Genomic DNA, 7553 nt, shown 5'->3' with positions numbered 1-7553 from the left:
CACCTGGCTGGCTCAGTCAGGAGGGCATGTGACTCTTGATCTTGGGGTCATGAGCTTGAGCCCTGCATGGGGGGTAGATTATACTTAAATAATAATAATAAATAGGAGTCAGATGAATGAATGAGCTAATTGCAAAATCACATTTTAAAACATATCAGATCAAGTACTTTCTCTGTTCAAACCCTCCCCTCCTGGCCCAGCCCTGCTCGGGCTGCCAGATTTAGCCGCCCTAAATAATTTAGTGTATGTCCCAGACAATATGTAGTTGTTTATCTACATAAACACCTCAAGTTCACCTTTAACTGCCCATCCTGTGCCTACGTGGCAACCCCCCACGCAGAATAACACCCATCCGAAAGACCCCGACCTAACCTGCTCCCCTTCCCGGTGCCCCCTGACACAGCCCCATCACCCTCCTTCCTGGATCTTGCTCACCAGGCCACGCTCCTGCCCTGGGGCTTCTATACTTCTGTTCCCTCTTCCTGGACCCTCTTCCCCCAGACACTGCCAAGGCTCTCTCCCTCGTGTCCTCATGTCTATGCGTAAATGTCACATATTCAGCGAGGCTTCCCTGACCCCCCTGTTTAAAATCGCAACCCGCATTCAGAATTCCCTGCTTTTTCCTGCTTCATATTTCGTCCGGAGCTTTCTTAATTTCGTGACTGCAGGAGGGCAGCAACTTGTATTTTGCACCTGCAGCACCTAGAAGTGACTGGCACATAGTAGATGGTCGATCCAGGTTTGTCGAAGTTGACAGATCATCCCTTAGAGGTCTAGCCCTGACACAAGCCAGGCAGAATTGAGGGCTCGTTTCCTGAGTGGGCGGGCTCCAATCCCCCGGGGCAGAGGGAGCCGGCGTGCCCACGGTGGGGGAGACGCAGTGACTGAACGCAGACGGTAGGGGGCACCCGAGACCTAGGCGTCCGCTGAGCACCTGGCCGCCAGCGCGCCTCCTACCCCCGGTGTGCGCGGACTCCTCTGGATGTCTCCTGCCAATTCGGACTCCATCTTACAGTTCCTGCAAGACAAACAGGTCCTAGTTTTCATTCTTTGAGTTAGGAAAATGCAGACCCATACATGACCAGCACCAGGTGATGCTGGGTTATTTATTCAGGTTTTTCAGTGTCTGAGGGGTGTTTTTGTGCATGCAGCTTGGATTCTAAATAGTCCATTTGCTTTAAACCCAACTGGTAAAATTCGTCATTGTTTATAAATTGGAAACTTCGGTATGAACATAAAGACATACTGTATTCGTTTCCCAGGGTTGCATCAATAAAACACAAACTGGGTGACTTAAGAGAAACTTATTCTCTCAAGTTCTGGAAGCCAGAAGTCCAAGACCAAGGTGTCCTCAGTGTTGGTTCCTTCCAAGGGCTCTGAGGAAGAATCTGTTCCGTGCCTCTCTCTCCTCTCTCTCCCAGCTTCTGGTGGTTTGTTAGCAATCTTCGGTGTTCTTTTGCTCGTGGAAACCACACTCTGATCTTGGCCTCCATCACCACATTCGTGGATCTCAAGTTCCCGGAAGAGTGCCTGGTGCAAGGTCAATTTGTTGAATTAATGTTAAATTCATTGTGTGTTAAGTTCATTCTGTTAGACCTTTTGATTCAGAAACATGCCCTTCCATTCTTTTTTTAAATGTTTATTATTTGAGACAGAGAGAGAGAGAGAGAGGGAGAGAGAGAGAGAGACAGAGTGTGAGCAGGGGAGGGGCAGAGAGAGAGGGAGACACAGAATCCGAAGCAGGCTCCAGGCTCCGAGCTGTCAGCACAGAGCCAGACACAAGGCTTGAACTCACAGACTGTGAGGTCATGACCTGAGCTGAAGTCGGCTGCCCAACCGACTGTGCCACCCAGGTGCCCCATGCCCTTCCATTCTTGGCAACATTTCAGAGGAAGAATGTTTCCAAGGGAGATTTGATAATCTCCTCTTACCTTTTTCTGGAACATCATTCTTCAGAGGTCAAAACTTCGGAGTTGAATCTCTAACTTTCTTCTCTTTTCTTTGGTCCAGGCCTAGGTCTATTGTCTATTTCCTGAACAATTTCCTTGAACTGTCTTCCAACCTTCTTTTTATATTTTTTATTTTGACTTGGAGCCCTGGAGCCCACAGACAAGGACAGAGCAAAACACTTTGAATGTTGAAGCTGAATTCTTGCCAATCAATTCTGGAAAAAAAGAAAGAAAGCAAGCAGGGGCAGGGTGGGGAGGCAGGAATAAAATGCTTCATTGTACAATATGTACTATGTCAAAACTGTTAGACAACACAAAGGAAAAATAGACAAACATAAGGATTTTTCAGATGTTGCTTCTAATTTGCTACAACAAATCAGTTGGTTCCAGAGACTTTTTAAAAATGTCCTTTCTTAAAGCATGTACATTAATTGCAAAGCTTTAAAAAAAGGTCTCTTTTAGATGCAAGGGAGCTGTAGAAGCACAGGGAGTTGGAAGTTACAGATTTGGGTCTGAGCCCAGGATAGCCACTGGCGAGTGGGTGACTTTGGCAAAGGCCTCTCTGGGTCTCCACCAACAGGCCACCTGGGTTTCTACAACCTTATCAGGCTACCTGCTTAATTCCTCCCCATCAACGGTTAAAGTTTGTCCTGGATGTTCAACAATCATTGAAAATCAGGCTCGCCCTTGTCAAAAAAGAAGGAATAACAGTAGGTGACAGTGGATGATGCCTTTTGATTAGTCAACATTTACTGAGCATGTGGGCAAAAATCAAGCAGTATTGTATAGTGTCACAGACATCTGACTTCATCTGCACAACCGCCCTTTGGAGTGGGTGCTTTTAACCCCATGCTACAGAAATGAGAAAATGGTGGTCCAGTGATTGGACAGGGGTTCCCTGGTGTGATTTTCCTCTCTATGACTTTAAGGGCTGAATTTTAATTCTTTCCGTTCTCCTCTTAGGAAACCTCTTCTTAAGCTTTATAAGATATCTGTTGTTCCAAATGCCTTCTTCTCAGAGATGTGCATAGACTCTCTGAGTCGGAAGTTTATCTATTTTTGTGTTCACATCACACATTATACCCTTGGTTAGTTACCATTCTTCATGTTAATTTGAGTGGCCAATATTCTTGTGCTCTTTATTTCATATCCCTGTTAGCTTCGTTTCCTCTGAGATATATTTATTATTTTCTAAAATGAATCTAATTTCTAATATCTTCAGGTGGATTTGCATCTGCCCACCTTACCAGTGTTAACACATTTGAAATTTCTGTCATCTCTAATTTTTCTAACTTCTGCCTATTTCCTGGTTGGAACACTTATTAAGATGCTCAGCAGAAGAACACATATTTTTTTTTAATTTTTTTTAACGTTTATTTATTTTTGAGACAGAGAGAGACAGAGCATGAACGGGGGAGGGTCAGAGAGAGGGAGACACAGAATCCGAAACAGGCTCCAGGCTCCGAGCTGTCAGCACAGAGCCCGACGCGGGGCTCGAACTCACGGACTGTGAGATCGTGACCTGAGCCGAAGTCGGCCACTCAACCAACTGAGCCACCCAGGCGCCCCAGAACACATATCTTTTATTAAAAATTTTTTCAATTTTTAATGTTTATTTTTGAGAGAGAAAGAAAGAGAGAGAGAGAGAGAGAGAGAGACACCGGGTGGGGGGGGGGGTGGCAGAGAGAGGGAGACACAGAATCCGAAGCAGGCTTCAGGCTCTGAGCTGTCAGCACAGAGCCTGATGTGGGGCTCAAATCCACAAACCGGGAGATCATGACCTGAGCCATAGTCAGACGCTTAACCAACTGAGCCCCCCAGGCGCCCCAGGACACATAACTTTTAAACACAGCCTCATGGCTGAATCTCTTGACATTGGAAAATAGGGAAAAGCTAATGCTAGGATACGGGCTGAACTGTGCAAGGAACGGTTTTAGAATGAACCAAAAAGCTCCAGTGGCTGTCATTAGGTAGTGTTCGAGCAGTTTCCAAGGTGGAGCTCTAAGGTACAGGGTGGTTCCATTTTGCAAGCATCCTTTGAGTATGTCGTAGAGCCTGGCTGCTGTCTCTGTGTGCTGGACAGGTGAAGGGCTCGTGACCCATTGTTTCTTAGCGGTCAATTCTTCTCCTTGTCATTTAGGGCACAAACGGTCCAGGGAAGCAGGTGACCAGCCCACACAGACATAAACCAAGAAGACTGACGCCCAGGCGTGGTGTTTGAGAATGTTTCAATAGGGAGACACGGATCCAAGCAATTGCTTTTTTCGAAGTAGCGTTTCCTAGTCTGTTTAGAATTAAAGAAAGAGCGAGGAATTATCTAGGCCAGTGGTTCTCAAACTATGGTCACTGGTGCAGCAGCAGCATCACCTGGGATCCTGTTAGAGATGCAAATTATTGAGCCCCACCCCAGAATTACAGGTGAGAAATTTTGGGAGTGGGGCGTGGCAACCTGGGTTCAACAAATCACAATCACCTGAAGGCAGGTGATTTTGGGTGCCGCTAAAGCTTAAGAATCACTGCTCTAGGCAAAACCTTTCACAAGTCCCCCTTCTGTAAACTTCCTGCTAAGGTACCCCATTTGTATCCTTTGATCTTTCATTCTGGAGGCCCTTTCCCACCTCTCCCGGGCGTTCACACACCAGGTGCAGGTTGCATGCCAGGGTGGTGGGCTGGACCAGCTGGTGAGGGTTGAAGTCCAGCCGCCCCTGCGTGCCTGGGTAAGCACACTGGTCTTTACAGTGTCACTACCCGGAGCCACTCGTCCATGATGAAAATGAGCAGAAGATCCCGCAGCCATGGCAATCAGAAACAATAGGGCTGGGGCTCACCTGCCAAAATGCATTCACCTGTTCATCTATTTAACAGGAACTCAGTGACTATTGGTAACATCCTTTGCCTGCAGGGAAGATAAGAGGTGGGCGGCCCAAGGAGCTTAGAACCTAAGGGGCAGAAGAAGCATATGAAAAGAGGGGCGCCTGGGTGGCTCAGCTGGTTAAGTGTCTGCCTTTGGCTCAGGTCATGATCTCCCAGGCTGTGGGTTCAAGCCCTTCGTCGGGTTCTGTGCTGACAGCTCAAAGCCTGGAGCCCGCTTCGGATTCTGTGCCTCCCTCTCTTTGCCCCTCCCCTGCTTGCACGTTCTCTCTCCGAAAAAAAACATTAAAAAGAAAAAAAAGCGTATGAAAGAGACAGAAAGATAAATGTGACAAAGTCCCAAGATAAAGGGAAAGGAGACAGGGAGAGATCAAATCCCAGTGGCCTACAGGAATTAGATGTGGGTTTTCAGAGCTAACAAAGATAGCACCATTAACAGCAGCACCAGCAAAAAGCACCCTTCGTGGTTTTTTCAGTTTATTTTGAGATAAAATTCACATATTTTTTTAAAGTGTATTCATTTGAGAGAGACAGAGAGAGCATGAGCAGGGGAGGGGCAGACACAGAGAATCCCAAGCAGCATCGAGAATCCCCTCGACATCAGCACAGAGCCCAAGGTGAGGCTCAACCCCACAAACCGTGAGATCACGAGCTGACCTGAGATCGAGAGTCCGATGCTCAACTGACTGAAGCACCCAGGTGCCCCCACCTACCATTCTTAACCATTTAATATGTACAATTCAGTAATTATTACAAAGTTGTGCAACCATCACCACAATCGAATTCCAGAACATTGTCATCACCACAGAAAGAAACCCTGTCTCCATGAGCAGTCCTTCTCCTCTCCCTCCCCCAGCCCTTGGGCAACCACTAATCTACTTTCTGTCTCTACGGGATTTGCCTATTCTGGACATTTCCGATAAATGGAATCCTACAATACACACGTGGCTTTTAGTGTGTGGCTTCTTCCACTTAGCATCATGTGGCTGCTTAATGGGAGCAGGGCTTCCTTCTGGGGTGATGAGGCTATTTCCAAACTAGATAGAGGTGATGGTTGCACAACACCGTGAATGTACTAAATGTCGCACTTTAAAGCGGTTAATTCTATGTCATGTGAACTTGACTCAGCTTTTTAAAAAGAAGTTAAAGATTTCAGAGTAGATGCCCTTGACCCCAAAGCTCCACTTTAGGAATTTCTCCTCTGGGTACACATGGACATATAGGAAATTATGTATTTACAGGGTTGATCACTGCAGCAGTGTTTGAAAGATGGGACTAATAATAATAATATATTAATGTAAATTATAATTTTGTTAATTAAATATATGTCAAGTATATTTAAGACGTTATTTGAGGAAGAAGAAATAACTTTCTAAACCAAAATGAATTCAGGCCCAAAGACGTGAAAGGAAGATAGGATGGGCAAAGGTGTGGGCCTGAAGATTTCAGGTGGGGGGAGATTGTGTATGGGGTGAGAAATGTGGATTTATCTTATAAATGACAGACAGGCACCTGTAGAGACTTGGTCAGACTGGGGCTGGAAGGAGGCTGGAACCGGCAAAAGGTAAGGTGGGTAGAAAAAGGAGGAGGGGTGTGCAGGAAACTGAGGTGTCTTGCGGGACTGGGAGGAAGAGAATATTGAGGGTAGAGTGCACCCGGGCAGGTGGTTTGCCCCCTGCTGAGGTGGGATCCAGAGGGCAGGGGGCAGGTGAAAGTGGCCTAGGCCAACAGTGGAAGCATTCGGGGCTCATGTGCAGTGGCTTAGAGAGGAGAAAGCTGCCAGCCAATGGAGAAGAGATTATGTCCTCAGGGGAGGACAGCAGAAAAGGATTGGGAACCATAAAGAAGTTAAAAATTGCACATTGTTATGTTTTGATCTTTTCCTGAGTGGCTTCTTTTTTTTTTTTTTTTTTCCATTGTAACAGTTTGTGTGTGTGTGTGTGTGTGTTTTTTTTAACGTTTATTTATTCTTGAGAGACAGAGAGAGAGCACAAGTTGGGGAGGGGCAGAGAGAGAGGGGGGCACAGAATCCGAAGCAGGCTCCAGGCTCTGAGCTGTCAGCACAGAGCCCAATGCAGGGCTTGAACGCACAAACTGTGAGATCATGATCTCAGCCAAAGTCGGAGGCTTAACCGACTGAGCCACCCAGGCGCCCCCATAACAGTTTTTATTAAACGTCGTATATAAGATTATTTTGTTCCTGTGTCTTTTTGATTGTTTCTTCCTTATATTTGCCCCTTTCCTTTCCAACTTGGTGAGACGTGGCTTTGCATTCAAGGGTATTTTTGGGTCTTTGTCCAGTTTCAGTCTAGTGATGACCACCTCGCTGGGTGGATGCCCACGTAGACAGTCGTGCCATTTGCCTTCTCTCGCTGTACTCATTCAGTGTAGATGACGTGAATTTCTTCCTGTAAGCCTGGACGACTTTGCCAATTTGCCGACCTTTGTCGTGTCCTCACCCAACCTGTACTTCATCATCCTTCCGGATGGGCATGGATCCAACGTAGTACTTCTGTCTCAGCTCTTTGGAAAGAGGGGAAGACATAAATTTCCTGCGAATGTGGGAAGGTGCACTGAAATGCCGGGTATGGTTCTTGCTCTGGTCAGAAGTCACAAACGGATTGAACTTCATTTTGGTTGCAGTCGGCAGGCCAAAGCTCGCCTGCTGCGGTTCCAGCAATGGTAGCAAAGGGGAAGAGATGAATGGCTTCTTAATCTTTGTAGACATCCTGT

At 46.6% G+C, this 7553-nt stretch overlaps 1 pseudogene; it reads right to left on the bottom strand.

Annotated features, from left to right (window-relative positions):
- Positions 1-6990: 6990 nt before the first annotated feature.
- LOC115517106 lies at positions 6991-7553 on the bottom strand (annotated as a pseudogene).

The sequence above is a fragment of the Lynx canadensis genome, chromosome B3, assembly GCF_007474595.2.
Source record: "Lynx canadensis isolate LIC74 chromosome B3, mLynCan4.pri.v2, whole genome shotgun sequence".
NCBI classification, from domain to species: Eukaryota; Metazoa; Chordata; class Mammalia; order Carnivora; family Felidae; genus Lynx; species Lynx canadensis.
This window is presented reverse-complemented; position numbering and strand designations above follow the sequence as displayed.